This window comes from Chinchilla lanigera, unplaced genomic scaffold (genome assembly GCF_000276665.1).
Source record: "Chinchilla lanigera isolate Chin_1 unplaced genomic scaffold, ChiLan1.0 scaffold00115, whole genome shotgun sequence".
In the NCBI taxonomy this organism is placed as follows: Eukaryota; Metazoa; Chordata; class Mammalia; order Rodentia; family Chinchillidae; genus Chinchilla; species Chinchilla lanigera.
Window position 1 is genome coordinate 4,085,140 of NW_004955516.1, and position 20,427 is coordinate 4,105,566.

A 20,427-nucleotide genomic window follows, 5' to 3' on the forward strand; every position below is an offset into this window, starting at 1 on the left:
AAAAAAAAGAGCTAAAAAAAATCAGACCTCCCAAATTTAAAGACCCAATATAAAAATGGGCATCTGAGATGAGTACATACTTCTCAGATGAAGAAATACAAACAACCAATAAGTATATGAAAAAATGTTCAATCACTGGTCATTCAAGAGATGCAAATTAAAACCACACTGAGGTTTCATCTCACCCCAGAAAAAATGGCTATTATCAAGAAATCCACCAATAACAAATGCTGGAGGGTCTGTGGGGAAAAAGGAACCCTTCTCCACTGTTGGTGGGAGTGCAGAGTGGTGCAACCACTGTGGAAATCAGTGTGAAGATTCCTTTAAAACTAAGTCTAGAGGTCCCATTTGACTCAGCTATCCCCCTTCTGGGTATTTTCCCAGAAGAATTAAAAACATTGTACCAAAGTGACATATATGCTCCCACGTTTATAGCAACACGATTTGTAATAGGGAGATCTTGGAAACAACCCAATGCCCACCAACTGAGGAATGGATAAAAAAGGATGTGGTCTTTTTATATGATGGAGTACTATTCAGCTACAAAGAAGCATAAACTGGAGACTTTTACAGGTAAATGGCTGCAGCTCGGGACCAGACTCACATGTGTAAGCATAGTATTTTCTCCTTAGTGTGAGAAGCTGAAAGAGTAAATAAGATCCAGAATGCACAATAGATATTATGAAGTGGGAAGAAGTCATTGAAAAGAAAAGAGAAACTGGGATGGGGGAAAAGAGAAAAGAAGAAAGGGAAAAGTATATATATATATATACATACAAGATAGTTAAGATAGTTATATTACTAATTTCTCTCAGTTCATTGAAAAGAAAGATTTGTGCTAATACTGTTTGGACAATTAAATACCTGTATCTTATAGTCTAACTAATTTAAAGATAACAATATGCAATGTATTAACCATTTTACTCTCCTATTATCTTGTTTTGAAATTTTGGTTTTGTTCTCTTTAAAATAAAACAATAAAAGAGGAAGGGCATAAATTGGGTCATGGTTTCAGAGGTTCCAGTCCATGGTCAGCTCACTCCAAGGCAGAAACATCATGGCAGGAGGTCATGGTGGAGCAAAGCTGCTTATTTCAAGATGGCTGGGAAGCAAACCATAGGAGACACATCCCTCCAAAGACATGCACCCAGTGACCTGCCTCCAGCAGGGAATATTCAGCTGTGAACTTCAGTGGATTAATTTAATGATAAGTATAGAACCCCCGTGATCCTATCACCTCTCCAGGAGTCTCTTAATCCAGTCATGTTGACAATGAAGCTTGACCATCAAACTACCTAAGTAGAACCTAGGATAGAACAAAGGTAGAGCCCCCTTTTTGGGTCTCTCAGAGATGAAAACTTGCTCAGATTGAAGGATGTGATGGTTAATTTTATATGTCATCTTCACTGGATCATGGGGTGAGCAGATATTTGTCTAAACATGATTTCTGTGTGTCTGTGAGGACGTTTCTAGATGAAATTAGCTTTTGAATTGGTAGACTAAGGTAAGCAGATGGCTTGCTCCATTGAGAGTGAAGAGAAGAAATAGAAGAAAGGAGAAGTCGCCCTCTCTGCTTGGCTGCTTGAGCTGAAACATCAGCTCTGTCCTATCTTCCAGTGGGGACTTACACCATCAGCTCTTTGCACTCAGACTGGAGCTACACAACCGCTCTCTTGGGTCTTACAGATGGCAGATGGGGGGATTTGTCAGCTTCCATAATTGTATGAGTCAATTCTTCATAATCCCCCCTTCCCATCATAGATATCTCTTTCTCTGGAGAACATATAATACAGGAGACATTTGAGTGTCCTGTTATTAATGCCCTCAGTTATTTTACTAACACTTCTTGAAAAGAGAGAGCCGTTATCTTCCAGAAGAGAAGAAAACCCAAATTCCCATACCATGCTCCTCACTGAGTTTGCAGACTGATCAAATGGGAAAAGAACGGGAAGTCATTTGTAAACTGTAAAGTGTTCTGTAAAGCTGGGCTGTTGTTCCAGTTCCTCACTCTTGGGTTCTGGGTTGCTTCAAAGTGAAACTTTAGTCAAAAGGATAAATTTCCAGTCCCACATCTGGAAAGAACAATTTGACTACAATGCTGGTACTGTGTGATTTTTTTTCCTCTCTTGGGAGTTGCTTTTATGAATATAAATATATTGTATTTTATTACTTTTAACTCCTACAAGAAATTTTCCCCAAGCTAGCCTAAGCAGCCAGTTTATTTCAGTTTTCCTTTGAACATTTAAAAGAATAGAAGTGCGGAATAATTAAAATAATTATTAAAACATTAGTTATGCAGAAGGGTTGCTTTCTTGCACAATTCCAGGGAGAGACAAGCAGAGTAATCTTAAATTGAGGTTGAGTAGAAGAAAAACTTTCCTGGCAGAGCTAATTATTTCATTACAGTGGATTAATACTAAGAGCATGCTTGGCCAATTTTTTCAATTGACAATAGTTGATCATCTCCAATAAGATTAACTTGTAATTTCCTTAGAAACCATTATTAAAATTATTTTTCTTTCCCTTTTGCTTATTGTAAAACTCCTATTTTTGCACTTTCCTTCACTAATTTTATAATTAGACCCTTCTGTCCTCCCTGTAGTGTTTCATGTGGCCTTTTGGAATTTTTAAATGGCAGAATTCAGAAAGGGATACTTCCCCATGAAAGGATTCTTTTAGACCCTGTGTGTAATATTCCTGCTTAATACGGTCTCTCTTGGACCCTGATTAAATGACAGAGCTATGTAACTAACTTGTTTGGGAGTTGAGTTTGCAGGTGTTTTAGTCACATAAAGGCATGGTTGTCTTGAGTCTTATTGTACTGAATTTATTTTACTGTGTTGAATCTAAGCAGTTATCTTTGCTGATCTCCTTCCTCTTGGTTTCTGGGTGTTTTCCTAGGGGATTTTGATACTGTAGTCTCCAACTTCCACGGTAGCTTCTTCGCTGGCTTATGTCCTGTCCACAATATTGTTTTGTACAAACACGTTAAGCAGATTTATTCTTTCCCCAGGCCACTGATGAAGAGGGTAAAATGTAATAGATCCAAAGCTGACCTTGCGGGTCATCATTCCAGCGTGCGGTTTCCTACTACCTTGCTGTGGGTGCAGAGTGCAGCTCTTAAGAGCACCCTGCACATTTGTTGAACTTTGGGCAAGTTATGTGCTGGCTCCTCATGGACAGTTTAGATGAAAATACTTTATAAATGTCATGTCCTTGTCCTCTTTTCAAAATGTCATGAGAAGAAAAATATATAGCCTCGGAGGGATAGAGCGAAGATTTAGAAGCAGGCCGTTCCACTTGTTAGCTGAAAGACCTTGGACAAGTCACTTAGCTTCTGCGTGCCTCAGTTTCCTCATTAATAAAACAGAGATAACAATGGCAGCTTCACAGAGTTTTCAGGATTAACAGAACTTTTGAAGTGGTTGGCCTGTCCAAGGGACCACTAGCTATTTGGTGACCACTCTGTTCTTAATGCATCTCTGGGTATGAGCATTAAGCGTACTCTCTTTCAAAATCTGTGTGGCTTGGAGCACATGGGCTTTTCCGGTTTACTAATGAATCTGTTCATCCAAAAAAAAAAACCAAAAAAACAAAACAACCAAAAAACAAAAGCTCTTTAAAGTCAACAGCAATTGCACACACACATTGTCTATTCAATTATTTGAAATAGAGAAATTCTGTTGATTTAATTCTTTACAAAGCTATGAAGCTTACTTCTGCGTCCATTTTCTCCTTAGAACTTAACGGTCCATCTTGCTTCAATTTTATTCCTGTATTTTCCAAAACCACAGGAGTGACATGTATAGTTTTGTAGTCTCTGGGGCCATTCCTTTCCAGTTTTTATTATATAATATTTACACAGGCCCTTTTCTTATTCCCACACATAACTTGTTCAATCTAGACTTCTTTTCCAAGTGGCAGGCCAGTCACTTTCTTATATGTCCTACAGTGAAGCAACTGGCCTGGCCCATCCCTGTGTCACCAGACCATCATACAGTGAGCCTACTACCCACAACCACGGCACGGTGCTAACATTCTCTCATTGGGGCACGGCCCAACCTTTTTTGCTGTTCAGTGGTCACTCCATCAAAAGTATTTTAATCTCCAGTAGGTCATTCATAAAGATGTTAAATAAGGACTTATCTAATAGTGAACTCTCCCCACAGCAGCGACTCTGTTCAAAAGCCCTGGAATGGGGAAAAAGGAAACGTTGTGTTATCACAGCAAACAGTCCCCTTTCGGTGAATTATAGAAATGGTGCGCCCAGTGAGTGTGGCACATGTCACACATGTAGTCTTTAATGACCAATTTGTCCCAGAGCCCAAGGGAATGTTTGTGTGCAGCAAGCTAAATTTGGTTTACATTTGGACTTGGAGGTTTTTTCCGATGGATTCAAACAGATTGAAAAGTCCTAAGCAAAGGGATACTGGGATAAGTAAAAGTGTCTGGCTTAAACTCACCCTCTTGTCTTTCCTTTGTGAAAGAGACACCAGAAGAGCATCTGGGGGTCTGTTATGGCTTGTAACTAGACGTCCCCCCAAAGCCTCATGTGCTCATAGGTGGAGCTTTTTTTTTTTTTTTCCCCTCCGGTACCGGGAACCGAACTCACGACCTTGCGCTTGCCAGGCAGGCGCTTTTGCCGCTGAGCTAAATCCCCAGCCCCTAGGTGGAGCTTTTGGAAGGTGACTGGATCACGGGGGTGTAATGCTGAATTACAGTGTATGATACTGGGATTAAGGATGTATGATAACCAAATTGGTTTAACGTAGTTCTGGGTGTGGATAATGGAAGCCCCGCCCTTGGTGTGGGTGGCACCTATCAGTGTAGCCTGGATGGACTATAAAGGGAAAGATGGACAGCAGGCTTTGTTGCTGTTTGCTGCTCTCTGCCTGCCCTGCTGTGGGCTGTTTCTCCTCTGCAGTGCCCCTCTGCCAAGCCACCTTGCCTCCGAGCCAGCTGACTATGGACTGAACCCTCTACAAACTGTAATCTGAAATAAACTTTTCCTCCTTTAACTTTGGGTATTGGCTATTTTGTCTCAGCAGTGAGAAAATAACTAAGGGTCACCTTGAGATGAGCACTCATGTGTCATCTTTATCAATGGCCCAGAGTATCGTCTTGCAACATGGAATGAATGGATCTAGATATTCATCATCAATAGTTGGTAACATCTCAAAGGGGCAACCAGATGTTATGTTCTTCCTGATGGGAGGACACGCCACTACTTATGAAGTGGTCTTATCGAAAAGAACAAACCCAATGTGTTCAAACCTCTAGAACCTATCACCAGTTTATAAGAAATAAGAAGATGGAACATGGTAACCCTGTGGAGGTGCAATTAGAAAAATCTAAACCACAGTGAGTCTACAGAAAGAACACTCCAGTGTCTTTACAAGTTGAGAGAGAGAGAGAGAGAGAGAGCGAGAGAGAGAGAGAGAGAGAGAGAGAGAAGAGAGAGAAGAGAGGGCACTTACAAAATTAAAGAGATGTAAAAGGCAAATCATTCAAGCACAACACACTGAATTTATAATTTATTTAGATACTAGATGAAACAAACAAGTGATTAAAAACCATTTATGAGATAAATGGGAAGTTGAGCACTATTTGATGATCTTAACGAGTTATTAATTTTTTAAGACATGGTAATAACATTGTGTTTACTTTTTTTCAAAAAAGAAGAGCATCACTGGGAGGCGCAGATGGAACATTACAGAGAAGATGATTGATGTCTGTGATTTACAGCGAAATAATGTGGAAGAGGGAAAAGCGACTGAGGATGCAGATGCAATGTGACGAAAAAGCTCGGTAATTGTGAAAGTTGGGTACTGGGACCTCACTGTATTATTCTCTTTACTTGTGTATCTGTTTAAAGTTTTCCGTAATAAAAAACGGTACACACAGTCTGGTGTGGTGGTGGACACCCTTAATCCCAACACTTTGGGAGGCTGAGGCAGCACTGCAAGCTGGAGGCTAGCCTGAGTAATTTAGTGACTTAGCGAGGCCCTGACTAAAAAGAAAAAATAGGGAAAGGCTGGAGATCAGTGTGAAGGCCCTAGGTTCAACCTCCAAAACTGAAGAAATAATAAGCAAAGATACCACAAAATACTAAATCTCAAGCGGGAAATAAAAAAAAACCAAGCAAGAACTGTATGACACAAGCATGAAGTGCTGTGGTAGAAGATCTAAATGATGTTCACGGTCCGATATATGCGTACACAAAGAGGTAGATTAATTCACTAGAGGGTTTCAGCAAGACTTGAGGGATCTCACTCTGGTTCTAAAATTGACAGTCAGAAGGTCAAGCTCTGAACTCCAGTTTTTCTGCCTTGAGATTTGCACTATTTAACCCCCCAAATATATCTTCACTGTGTTGAGGTATAGGAGAGTTAAAGTATAAAAGAAAAATAAAAACTCCTTATTTACTGGTTAGTGCTTTAGTGCTAGGCACTTTACACATGTATCGTTTCATTTTCACCCTAAATGTAAGCCTTGAGGTATACATTATAATCCGTAATGTGTAGACAGCGCTGTGATTCAGATTTCAAATGTCCCTCAAAAGTCTTATGTATTCAGAATGGGGCTTGTGGAAGGTGACTAGATCATAGGAATGCTATACTCACCGGTGGAGTCTATTTTTAAAACACAGAATGACCAGTCTAGGGAAGCGACTTCCTACTTCTTTATGTGCCGTCTATCAGTAAAAGATTTAGTATATTCAGCCTCAGCAAATACGTATTTATCTTTTAAAAGTTTTATGAGTACTGGCTACAGTGATACTACTCCATCTTGTATACTATCACTATGTGACGCTGAGAAAATGATTTTATTTGTATTTTATTTTAAAAGATACTACACTTTATCTTTGAGAGCAGTTTTAGGTTCATAGCAGAATGGAGCAGAAGTACAGGGCTCCCCCACACAGACAGCTAGCTACCTGTTCCCACACACAGACAGCCTCCCCTGTATGGATATCGTGTGCCAGACGGGAGAGCTGGTGAATAATCAGTGAACCTAGACCAGCATATCATCAGTGTCCAAGATCTACAGTGTACGCTGGGGTTCACTCTTGGTGTAATACATTCTATGGCTCTAGAAACATGTATATACCAAATAATCTCACTGCCCTCAAAATTCTCTATGATCTACTTATTCATCTCTCTTTCCATCCCCCCAAACCACCAATCATTTTGCTGTCCCCATAATTTTGCCTTTCCTAGAATGTCATATAGTTGGAATCATATGGTATGTAGTCTTTTCAGACTGGCATTTTCACTTAGTAATGTATATTGAAGGATTTTCCATGTCTTTTCGTGGCTTAGTGGATTATGTCATTGCAGCACTGCATAATGCGTCGTTGTCTGGATGTACCACAGTTTATCCATTCACTCACTGAAAGATATCTCAGTTGCTTCCAAGTACTGGCAATTATGAATAAGTCTGCTACAAACATCTGTGTACATGTTTTTGTGTGAACATAGCTTTCAACTCATGATAAATACCAAGGAGTACAACTGCTGTATTGTACTGCAAGAGTTTGTTTAGTTTTATGAGAAACTGCCAGACTGTCTTCCAAAGCGCTGGACCGTTTTCCATTCTCACTAGCATTGTGTGAAAGTTCTTTTTGCTCCATATCCCTTTTAGCTTTTGGTGTTATGGTCAGTATTTTGGATTGTTGCCATTCCAATAGGGGTGCAAAGGTGTCTCATTGTTTTAACTTGCAATTCACAATCACACGTTGAGCATCTTTTTATATGTTCATTTGCCATCTTCTTTGTTAAGATATCTGTTTAGATCTACATTTCTTTTTTGTGTGTGTGTGATTTTTTTTTTTTCTGTTACGGGGAATTGAACTCATGACCTCACGCTTGCCAGGCAGGCACTGTGCCGCTGAGCTAAATCCCCAGCCCCAAGGTCTTTTGACCATTATTTAACTTGATTGCTTATTTTCTTTTTGTTGAGTTTAGGAGATCTTTGTATATTTTGCGTAACAGGTCTTTGTCATATGTGTGTTTTGTCAGTGTTTTCTCCCATTCCCCCAGTCTCTCCGGCTTGTCTTCTCTTGACAGCATCTGTTGTACAGCAGATGTTTTTCATTTTAATGAAGCTCCAGCTTATCAGTTATTTTTTTCAGAGATCAGCCCGTGATAGCATACCTAAAAAATCACCACCAAATCTAAAGTCATTTAGCGATTCTCTCGGGTTATGTTCTGAGATTTTTATAGTTTTGCATTTTACATCTGAGTCTAGAATCCATTTTGATTTAATTTTTGTGATGCATGTTAAGGTCTGTGTTTAGATGAATTTTTTCCTACATGTGAATGTCTGGTTCTTCCAGAACCATTTGTTGAAAAGACTATCTTTCCTCCATTTTACCGTCCTGTCAAAGGTCAGTTGCCTATATTTGTGTGAATACGTTTCGGCGCTCTCAAGTCTGTTCCATTGATCTATTTGTGTATTCTTTCCCCAGTACCACCCTATCTTGTTTGAAGTCAAGTAGTGTCAGTCTTCCCACTTTGTTCTTCTCTTTCAGTGTGTATTGGCCGTCCTGACTCTTTCATCTCTCCATATACACTTTAGAATCATTTTGTCAATATCCACAAAGTAATGTGCTAGGATTTTTATTGGATTTGCACTGAATCTGTAGATCAAGTTGGGGAGAACAGACATCTCAGTAATATAGAGTCCTCCTATTTATGAACATGGAATCTCTTTGTTCATTTGGTTCTTTGATTTCTTTCAACAAAGTTTTATAGTTTTCCTCATATAGATCTTGTACATATTTGTGAAGATTTATTCCTAACTATTTCATTTTTGGGGTGCTAGTGTAAATGATACAGTATTGTGTTTTTAATTTCACATTGCTTTTGCTCACTGCTAGTAGAGAAGAAAGAGATTGACTTTCGTATATTAACCTTATATCCTGAAACCTTACTGAACTAATTTATTAGTTCCAGGGGTTTTTTGTCTTCAGTTCCTTTGGATTTTCTACATAAATGAACAGCACCTGCAAACAAAGATAGATTTGTTTCTTCCATTCAAATCTGTATGTCTTTTATTTATGTTCTTTTTCTTATTGCATTAGCTAGGCATTCCAGTATGATATTGGAAAGAAATAATGTGGAGGGACATCCTTGTGCTGTTCCTGATCTTAGTGAGAAAGCTTCTAGATTCTCACTATGTAGAGTTCTATCGTCTATCTTTCATATTTTATCTGTGGTTTTTTGTAGATGCTCTTTATTAAGTTGAAAAAGTTTCCTCCTATTCCTAGTTCACTAAAAGTTTTTCATCATGAGTGGGTGTTAGATTTTGACAGATGCTTTTCTACATCTATTGATACAATCATGTGTTTTTTTCATCTTTAGCTTATTGATATGAAGAATTACATACTGATTTTTAAAATGTTGCCTGCTTGGAATAAATCTCATATGGTAAAAATATTTCATTAATATTATAAACAAAAAAGTCCCCTTTTTTACTTTGTAAGTGGGAGAGATGTGACTGAATATACTTTGCACTTTTAGAAAAAAATCGCAGTTTAACACTTTGGGAAAATGTGTTTGGAAAGTCTGATTCCAGTTTCAGGTTATTTTGCTGAAACTTTGTTTGAATGACTTGACGTGATTGGGAAGGCACTGATAAAGATTTGCAGATTCAAAAAGAAGAAGCAGATTATTGGCTGTGTGCCATAATCACAGCAATATATATTTTTAAAAACCATATATCAATGTCATTAGTCAAGTGTCTCCAGAGAAACAGGCCCAATAGAAGATGATGGGTAGATGATACATACATAGATGGATAATAGACAGATGATAGATGATAGATAGATAGATAGACATATAAATGATAGATAGATAGATAGATATATCCCAGTCTCCTATTGGCAAGGAATTGGTTCTCATGATAATGCAGGATGACGAGTCTCATATCCTGCCATCTCCAAGCTGGAGACTCAGGAAAATCCAAGGTGTAGTTCTTCTCCACATCTGAAGACTTGGAAACCACAATAAAATCCCAGTCAAATAGAGGAGAAGATTACAGTCTCAGCTTCACAGGAGGGGTAGATTCTCCCTCTCTCCAACTTTTTGTTTCATTTAGATTGTCAATGGATTGTGTGATGCCTACTGACCCTGGGAAGGCAATCTACATTCCTGAGCTCCCAACTGAATCGATAATCTCATCCAGAAATACCCTTGCAGACACACCCAGAAATATCATTCAGTCTGGGCACTCTGCCACCTAGTCAAGTGGATACAGAAGATGAACCATCACAGAGATTGTGCAAAAATTTTTGTTGACATTTGGCTAGTGAGTTTCTGTATTTTAATGTCAGGTTGTTCTTTAGAACAATGGAAGGTGCAGCATTTTGAAGCTATCTTCTTTTGGAATATACTTAAAGAAGATTTAAGATTTGAGGTCTATGTTTTTTGTAAGTGTGCAGATATGAAAGTTTTAAGGGTCATCTATATACACTGTTATCCGCAACAACTGTACGATGAAGGAAACTTGCAGGAATCTAAGTAGGTTTTTTTCCCTAGCATAGGTTTCTTGTAAAACATAGTTTATTTCTCACTACTTAAAAAATATCAAATTTTTCTCAAAGAGATAGATTATATGTTTTTACAGAAAGTTTCTGTTAAGTAGAGATTACATTATTTGTCAATCTTCAAAACGTTTAGATTTGGAACCTTTATTCAGAAGCAAGGAGGCCTTGGCCATTCCATTCATTATATTTGTGTGTTTGTGTGTGTGTGTGTGTGTGTGTGGTTGTGGGGATTGAACCCAGAGCCTTTGCCCTGAGCTACATCCCTAGCCCTTTTAAAATTTATTTTCAAAATGGGTCTTGCTAAGTCTGTAAGTGGACTAAGCTGGGCTCAAACTTGTGACCCTTCTGCCTCAGACTCTCAGCTAGAATTAAGGGCCTGTGCCATTATGTCTGACTCCCACTGTATTTTAAAGCTCTCTTTTTTCTCAGAGTAAGGTGTTTACACAACCCCTGGGAATATGCCGATTTTATCAGCATGATCAATATCCTCACAGCTTATTTATTACTTTTTAAAATTTAAAAATATTGTAGCAATTCTCATAGTTTCTCTCTGAAGTCTGTAATGAAACTTTATGGAGAGGAGTTCCTAGAAATGTTGTAGGTGTTCAGTAAATCACTGTTGGATGAATTCCACCCCCCCATTTAAAATTAATCCCTCTCTCCCTCTCTCCCTCCCTCCTTTCCTTCTCTCTCTCTCTCTCTCTCTCTCTGTCACACACACACACACACACTCTCTCTCTCTCTCTCTTTCTCTCTCTCCTTTAAGACTTTAAGTGTCTATATTTGTTCCACGTGTTTCCCCCCACCCGCCTCAGAACCCAGCACTCTGGCTTGGAGTGGGAGTCTCTGTGGCCAATGGAAACCTTCCTAGTCCTTTTTGCCCGAGGTTTATATGGTCCCTCAGGATACAGGTCTCTTCTATTTTCAGACACTAAAAACTGTGGCCCTTTCTGGGTTTTCCTAACTCACTCTCCTGTAGGGAAACTGCATTAAGATGATGTATTAGTCACCTTCAACTAAAGTTTTTGTTGTTACTACAATAAAATACCAGAGGCAATTAACTTATAAAAAGAAAAGGTTTGTTTTGCTCACAGTTTGAAGGTTCAGACTCCAAAATCATATGACCCATTGCTTTGGTCTCTGATGAAGGTGGTGGACAGTATGGCAGGAGCGCATGTCGGAGTGAGTGGCTTCATCACAAACCAAGAAGCAGAGAGAGAAAGGACAGGTTAGGGTCTCAAAGTCTTCTCTGAGGGCATGCCCCCAATGATCTAAGGACCTCCCACTAAGTGTCACCTCCTAAAATTTCTACCACCTCTTGATGGCGCCACCTTGGGACACAAGCTTTTCTATTTTGAGGGGTACTCATCCAAACCATAGCAGGCACCCTCTGTTTTGTCTAACAGTCCCAGTGGCACACCACACAATGAGCTTGAGCTGCCCTACTGTCAGCTTTTGCTGAAGTGAGGAAGCCCAGCTGTTAGTATCAGCTGGAAGCAGGAAGATGAAAGAGGAAAAATACATAGTGACAGGAAGGACAGAAATTAATACCTTAAGAGTTATCTTTTTTGCAGTAAGATGGAACTAGGAGCAATTGCCCAGGAGACACATCAATATTCAGGGATGTTGCAGTAAGTATATTCTTTTCTATTTTTCAGGTGTGAAAATCAGTCTATCACTCAGATGCCTCTGGTTTCACTATCAAGCAATCATGCTATCCACTATGGAGGAGCCAGCGTTCATTTCTGACAGAACTACCAATATAGGAAAGGACAGCTTGGAATATGAGCTTAGGACTGGGGTTGGTTTGATATATAATTGGTTGATATATAATTCTTGGATTTGGTCAAAAGATTTGTCAGCTGAGCAAGTGAAGTGTCACATCCAGTGACCTAGGTTTTGTTCTTTGAATCCATGTGGAAGGGCATACATCTTATTACTCATGCAGGATCACAGGGAGAAGAAAGTTCTAGAATAATTTCTCCCAGATCTCATCTTCTCCCATATCATATGGCAGTCAGAGACTTCTTGTATAGTCCAAGCTGGAAGAGAGATTCAGTTTGCCCTGACAAGAATTTATGGCATCCTTTGGTCAGGAGTTGGCTCTTGTGTGGGTGATTCTGGAATAATCTAGAACCCAACACCTGCAAACTATTCCTGCATTGTCTCTACTGAAAGCCCATTGAGAACAGCCTGGGGCTTGGCTAACACTGTATTCCATGCTTCGCACAGAACTCTGCACATACAAAGTACATAAACTATCATAGCTGATTGAAGAAAATAACAAACGAACACATAAGAATGAAACAGAACAAAAGTGTGTTAAGTACACACATACGCGCATGCACAAAGCAGTCAAATTCATCTCACTGTCCACAGGAATGCTATTCACCACTAACAGCTCTCCTTCAGCAAGAACAGAAGAAAATTCAGTCCGGCGCTGGTGTTCACATTGGGCAACCCTGCAGCCACCCTGACCACAGGAAGCAAAACCCAGGCTCTTCAGAGCAAGAAGAGTGAGGCTCGGCCTAGTAGCTTCCCAGCTCTAAATCTCCACCTCTTCCACATCCTGACAATCGTGCCTGATTTATTCCCTTTTGGTTTTATGATCTGAGGCTTCCCACATTGCTAATCCATTACTCATTTTAGCTATATAGACAGCAGGGTCAGACAAGTGACCTACTGGAGCTTAGAAGTGAATGATGGCTGTGTAGACCTGGCTTCACTCAGAAGGGTCATCTTGCTTTCTTGGGAAAATTTATACCTTTGAAAATTTTAATTTCTACCTCACCCCACCACCACCATGTCCCTCTGCCCCCGCCCTGGGGGCTGGGTAGATTATGTTGCCTACTAATTGAGCATGCTGCTTCTATAGCTCAGTAATGAGTCAGAGGGATTTGGCTACGTCTGCTCTTCTGGCTTACTCCTCTCATAAACATTCAGAGTGACAAACTTTTTCTTTGGCTTGGGGTCATAAAGAGGAGAAAAAAGACTCTTAATTTTTTTTCCAACTTAAAATTTCAGTGAAATATTTTCCACCATCCTCAGCAAGACATAATATTTTTGTGTCATGAATAAGTTAATGAGAAAAATATGGATGCCCGCCAGCCTCTGGGGGACCTACTAGGCATTTTGCCCCTCGGAGGACCACTTAGTCTCTAAGTCTCTTGGGCTCCCTGAGAAGTTTCTGACTTGGGGCTTGCCCCAGTGTGCTGGGGATTTGCCCGTCTCTCTCTTCAGCAGTCTGCTGTTGCCTTTACCTTGAACTTGGACGGCTCTCGCCACTGAACTACCCTCAGAACTGCCCGAGGAGCTGTCAAGTGGGTGAACGGCTCACAGCTAGCACCGCCAAATGCCAACTTCCAATTACTTCAATAGAGCCTCTTTTGTATTTTATTTTATATCTGGGTCAGAAATGTGCTTACCTAAAAAAGAGCATCCAGACTTTTAGCTGGGCATTTAGCTGGTCTTCTACCATCTGGCCACAACCTGCCTTGGCAACCTTATTTTCCACAAGCCCTTTCCAGCTCTAAGCAAATAGTCCTAGGGCAGTTGCCTAAACGCTCTTCCTGCCTAAAATGCTCTTCCTTTCAACCAATCTAAGCCCTTTCCTTTTATAATGAGTTGGTGCGGACCACAGGCCAGTAACTTGGTGTTTTTTCACACTGATATTCTTTAAATATTTACTCGACAATTTTTAGGATGTGTGATGGAAGGAAAAGCTAGTTCTCTCATTTATAAAAATAATATGAAGAAACAGATTTGTTTTCTAATTTCTTTCCAAGGGCTGAACAGAGTCAGTGTTCTGAAAAAAGTCAACAAAACCTTTCTGTCTTTGAAGAAGTTTCTGTTCTCTTTGGTTTTCATTTATAATTTCCTAAGTCACATAACTTTTTTGGAAGCATATTAAGAAGCCGAAAATGGAGCTTATTAAAATTATCTTCCTTGATAGACAATCCTCAGCAAATATTATTTGAGTTTGGAAGTTCATTTGATAGTAACTGGCCTGAGGGGAGTAGCAAGATCTGTGGCGCTTGTATTTCCATGTTTGTATCACAAAACCTTCAATAGAAATAGATAAGCAAGACACACACACACACACACACACACACACACGCATGCACATGCACGCATGCACACACACACACACACACACACACACAGAGTTGACCCTACATATCTACAGCTTCTCCTCCATAGATTCAATCAACCACAAATTGAAAATATTTATAACAAGAAATTTTATGCTGGGTTTGATAGCACATGCCTGCAATCCCAGCACTCAGGAAGAGACAGGAAGATTGCTGTGAGTTCGAGGCCAACTTGGGCTACATAGTGAGTTCAAGGCCAGCCTCACTACATAGTGAGACCCTATCTCAAAAAAAAAAATGTATGTTATTACTGACATGCACTATATAGGGAAGCCTATTATGATTGCATCTGTACTGACATTGTACAGATTCTTTTCTTAACGTTATTCCCCAAACAATGATTACCATAGTATTTCATTGCACAAGGTATTATAAATATCTAGAGATGACTTAAAGTATACAGGAAAATGTGCATATATTGTTTTCTTTAGACAGGGTCTCACTATGTAGTTCAGGCTGTCCTTGAACTCACATGTAGCCCAGGCTGGCCTCAAACTTGGAGCAATCCGCCTGCCTCAGCCTCCTGAGTGCTGGGATTACAGGCATGCACCACCACACCTGGCTAATGTGCATATGTTTTATGCAAATACTATGCCAATACCGTACCTATGCATAAAGGATTTTCACATCCAAAGATTTCGGTATGCTGGGGATGGGAGTATCTTAGGATCAGTCCCCTGCAGGTATTGAGGGACAATTGTGGTAACTAATATCATACTTAATATCAGATACACATATTAGGATTCTGTCTTCATAGATGGGAGCAAGATTTATATTTCACCCAATTTGGCCAGAATGTGCAAGGGCAAACCCAAGTGAAGAGGTATCATGTTTGTAATTCACTCCAGATGCTTTCTGGCTCTCCATGGGACCAATGTAAGTCAGACTTCTCCATTGAACTTCGGCTTTGGTGGGTACACATTGTTCCAGGCCACGTCCTCTTTGAGATTCTCACCTTTATTATCTCCTTCTTTAAGTTCCTATACAAGAGTCCAGCGTGCTCCACAATTAGAATTTAGCTATTCAGAGTGTGGGCGACAGACGAGTGGTGATAGTCCCACCTGCTAGCTTGTTAGAAATGCCAAATCTCAAGCCAAGCCCCACCACAGAGCTCTTGAATCAGAAGTGATGTTTATTTGCATTAAAGTTTAAGAAACTTCGGGACTGGAGTGCACCGTGCAGTCTCATACTCTTTCTGCTTGTTTCTCGTGTGTGACTTGGTGATTCTGGAGAGCAGGCACCGTGTTCTCTCATTCTTTTGTCTCCTCCACAGCACTTAGCTGGGTGCAAAAGAAGTATAAGAGGCATTTTTGTTGCATTAGTCCATTTGTTTGGTTGAATTCAGCCCTTGAATAAGAGAAAGAAGAGGAAATATTCTTTTCATAGCTCTTACTGTGGCTTGATCTTTACAAGTTCAAGTTTAACTTTTTTTGCCAGGAAGTAAAAGAGCTATTTTTCCTTCAAAGCCTATGATTTCTATGATTCTGTAATTGAGCTCCAAAGGCTGTTTTTAATTTGACCTCAAGTGCAATTCACGAAGACAAGTTTGACAATACTAGTTTCCCTTAGGGCAAAAATACTCCCGCTAGAAATCCAGAAAGTATCCTATTGAGTAAAATACTTCTTAATTTACTGTAAATGTGTATTTAGAAAAGCAAATAATCTATGACAGAACATAGAACCGTCCACTTTATGAAATCCAATAAAGAAGAAAAAGTAACCTGAGCCTTTTAAATGTTTTTTTAAAATAGTAAAGCCAATGGTTGTCAGCTTCCTTGGTGGATCTGCTTGTAGCATATATCAAATGTAGTCATGAAAGGAGCATAATTTGCTGTCCATCTTCAGAAATGTGGGCTTTCAGGGCAGGACTTTAGTTTTGGTTGCACGAAGGCCTGATGGTCCTGGAATCCTGGGGTTAAGAAAGGAGACCAAGAGGGCAGAAAGCTGTATAAATCCCTCTTTGGAGTATGTGTGGGAGATAGGAGTTACTGGGAGCTCATTTTGGGGAGGGACAGAACTGAAAGGGATGTGGCTGTTGGATATTGGTTGGTTATCACAGAAATGCTCTCTGGGCCTGACCCCCTTCCCCAAACTGGCTTCAGGTTTCTTCACAGGCCAGACTTTGATGGTGTGGAAATAAGGGTAATTTCTGAAAAGCGAAAAGAGTTGCAGCAGCTGGATGTGGAGACACATTCCTGTAATCCCAGCACCCTGGGGGCATTGACCTAGGAGGATAGCAAGTTGGAGTTCAGCTTGGGCAATTTAGCAATGTAGTGAGAACCTGTCTCAAAAAAAAAATTTAAAAAAGGTGGGATGCGGTTTAGTACAAAGTCCCTGCGTTCAGTACCCACTACCTCCCCACCACCTCCCCACCCCGAAAAAAAAGAGTTGTGACTAAACCACCCTTGTCTAGAATCTATGATTGTTTGAGGAGAAAACATTTCTTTGTGAGTAAAACAGGGCAGAGTCTCGCCCCTAAGAGTAGTCCCGAACACAGGTGAGAAAGTAAGCTGGAGCTTTGGAGTAAGGTTGAAGCGGCAAATGAGGAGGTGTGTGAGCCATCTGTGGAAGGGGGTGCTACCTAGGATACGGGTCCCTGAGTGCTAGGTGGGCTTTTCATGAACTTCCAAGGCCCCAAGCACCTCAGATCTGGACTGCCCGGGGACTGATGAGGAATGATGAACCAAGAGAAATGAACATCCATCCATTCATGAGAACAAACATCCATTCATTCATGAGAACAAATATGCATTCATCACTGAAAACAAAAATTCATTCATGATACCTACTATGTGCCAGGCATTGTGTTAGGTGTGGGGCTAGAGAAAGGAATAAGTCACATTTTTTCCTTAAAAAAGATCCCAGTCAAACACAAACTTCAATATTGCGTAGTTTCTCTTATATGAGAAACATAAAGTACAAATACACTAAAGAGCAAAATAAAAGACAGAGAATAGGACACAGGGAGATAGAGCTTTTGCAAATGGTAAGGGGACCAAGAGAAGGAGGGAGGGGGGAAATGTGGGAGGGGGAGATGAAAAGAATTAAGGTGTGATATACACAGGTACTAACTCCCCATGATGAATGTAATCATTATGTACTGCAAATATGTACTAATAGAAGTAAAAATAAGTTTTAAAAAAACTCCTAGTCTAGCCAGGAAGCCCAAAAAACAGATATCTAGAAGCTGGTGCAGCAAGTGCTGGTGCAGAGGCTTATCCAAGGGTAAGGTTACTTAAAATTTAATATCAGGATTCTTTACCCCTCTTACAGCGATGCCTTCTGCTGTGTGACTTTGCTGCTTCCCCCGCAAATTGTATTTCTCCACACTTAGATTTTAGACTTCACCATGTGCCATGTTTTGCCAGTGAGATGGAGCGGACTTTGAAAAAAGGGTGTATGGCCGGACTTGCACTTGTGCTTCCAATACTGACAGGAGAAGAACACGAATTGATTAGCTGCTGATCCCAGAGAGAAGTGATAACACACTTGCAGCTCTCCTGAAAAAGCTGGACCTGTAGCTTGAAGTGAGGCTGAGCTCTTCAGCTGACTGCCAGTCCTCCCACCCCCTCCCCCAGCCTCCCAACAGACACACAAGCAAGCCCAGAAAAAGGAGTGAAGAAAGGGGGGAGGCGGGAGTGTACAATCATTCAACACTCACTCTTTGTTAGGCTGGGTCTCAGGATCTTAAGTGTGAGAACAATGACATTAGATAAGAGTACTAGTTTGTGTGAGTTAACTTTCCATCACTGAGATAAAACATCTGAGATGAACAGTTTATAAGGAAGAAAGGTTGCAGCCTGTGGTTGTTTGGCCCTGTTGCTTTGCCTGTGGTAGCACAGTTGTCTTGGCAGGAGTGTGTGGCAGAGGAGGGCTGTTAAGAGAGAGAAGGAGCGGGAGAGAGAGAGGGAGAGGGAGAGGGAGAGGCAGAGGCAGAAGGAGAAGGTGGGAGGGAGAGAGAGAGAGAGAGAGAGAGAGGCAGTGGCCTCAATACAAGATGTGATTGGAAAATATAGTGCATATTTAAATTTCTAAAAATGGATTACAATAAAAGACACATTGCCATTAATCCCCTTAAAAATACATCCCTTTACTTTGAATGCACTTGTCCCATTGCTCTTGCCACTTTCTGAAACAGTTCCCGAAGCCCTCTTTCATAAGTGTCTTACATTGCACTATCATGGCTGCCTTGATATCATGAATTGATTCAAAATGTTTGCCTTTCCTTGTCATTTTGACTTTGGGGGAGAGCCAAAGTCACACAGTGCTTCCCAGCACCTCAAGGCAGTGGCCCCCTTCCAGGACACACCCCCTGTGACCTAACTTCCTCCCTCTAGGCCCCACCTACTAAAGGGTCCTCTACCTCCCAATAGTGCCACAGGCTGAGGACCAAGCCTTCAACACATGGACTTTGGGGAGACAATCAAGATCCAAACTATAGTGCAACCATAACTCTCATTTTCAAGTACTTCCTATGGTCCGGTCCCTGGGTCACAAAGTTGTCATTTTCCCATTTAGGCCTCACAACAACTCTTCACTTGAAATTATTATCCTCATTTTGCAGATGAGGGATAAGAAGCCTAGAGAATTTTGTGACTTGCCTAGAGTCACAGGAAACATAAGAGCAGTGGCTTGAACCTGCCTCTCTGTCTTCAAAGCCTCAACTCTTAACTACTTGGCTACAGAGAAGTGAGGAGGAAGGCCAAAGGTAGGACCTCGCTCAGGCTTAAGTGTGTCTGCTGGTCCCTGCCAGCCCATCCCTACCTATCTGTGGCTTAGAATCAATGGAGGCTTGGCCTGATGTGCAAGCCCGCTCACTGAAGTGTCTTTGTGAAATGTGATGAAAGTGATGGTGAACGTCACTGCTGAGTGTCACCCAACAGAAAGGCAAGCTCGTAAAAACAACACCATGTGTCCTCCTTCACTTTATTTATAGGATCTGGCACTGTGTGACTTTGGCTCTCCCCCAAAGTCAAAATGACAAGGAAAGGCAAACATTTTGAATCAATTCATGATATCAAGGCAGCCATGATAGTGCAATGTAAGACACTTATGAAAGAGGGCTTCCGGAACTGTTTCAGAAAGTGGCAAGAACAATGGGATAAGTGCATTCAAAGTAAAGGGATGTATTTTTAAGGGGATTAATGGCAATGTGTCTTTTATTGTAATCCATTTTAAGAAATTTAAATATGCACTATATTTTCCCATCATATCTTGTACGTGTTAACTGATGTCACCCTACTAGTTAATTATTGTCCTTTAAGATAGGTACAATGGTCACACTACACATTAGTGCTCTTGCTTTGCCAGCTAGGAAGTCATCTTGTTTATTCCACACATCGTTACTGAGCCCCTAATGTGCAGCTGAGGAGTGTGTAAATCAGACAGATAGGGCCTCTGCTTTCATGGAGTTTACAGTCTGGGATAGTTTGGTTGGTACCCTTCCCCTAGCCTAGCATTGTCTTTCAAGTTCATTCCTGTCCGCTCGAATAGACTGCATTGACCCTGTTGCTTGGTAGCCTCCTCACCTTCCTTCACCCCTTCTCTTTGACGCATCTCGCTGCTAGAGGCAGGCCATGAATCCTGCAATTGTGAGGCTGAGTGGCCAGTCCTACGGCCATATGTTCAGCATTTAGATTTAGAGCTTTGCAATGACAGACGCTCCCTGGCAAGAGGCACACTTGTTGGTCTCACAGGGTTTCACCTTCACTTCCTGCTTCAGCCCTT

General features: G+C 40.7%; 1 long non-coding RNA gene across 1 annotated transcript in view; it reads left to right on the plus strand.

The window, feature by feature from the left end:
• The window catches only part of LOC102005833, a 139,093-nt gene that overhangs the window by 32,981 nt on the left and 85,685 nt on the right, over positions 1-20,427 (plus strand). Inside the window, exon 3 of the long non-coding RNA XR_264537.2 lies at positions 5,680-5,808. This is a non-coding gene — a long non-coding RNA (uncharacterized LOC102005833). The remainder of the gene's footprint in view (positions 1-5,679; positions 5,809-20,427) is intronic.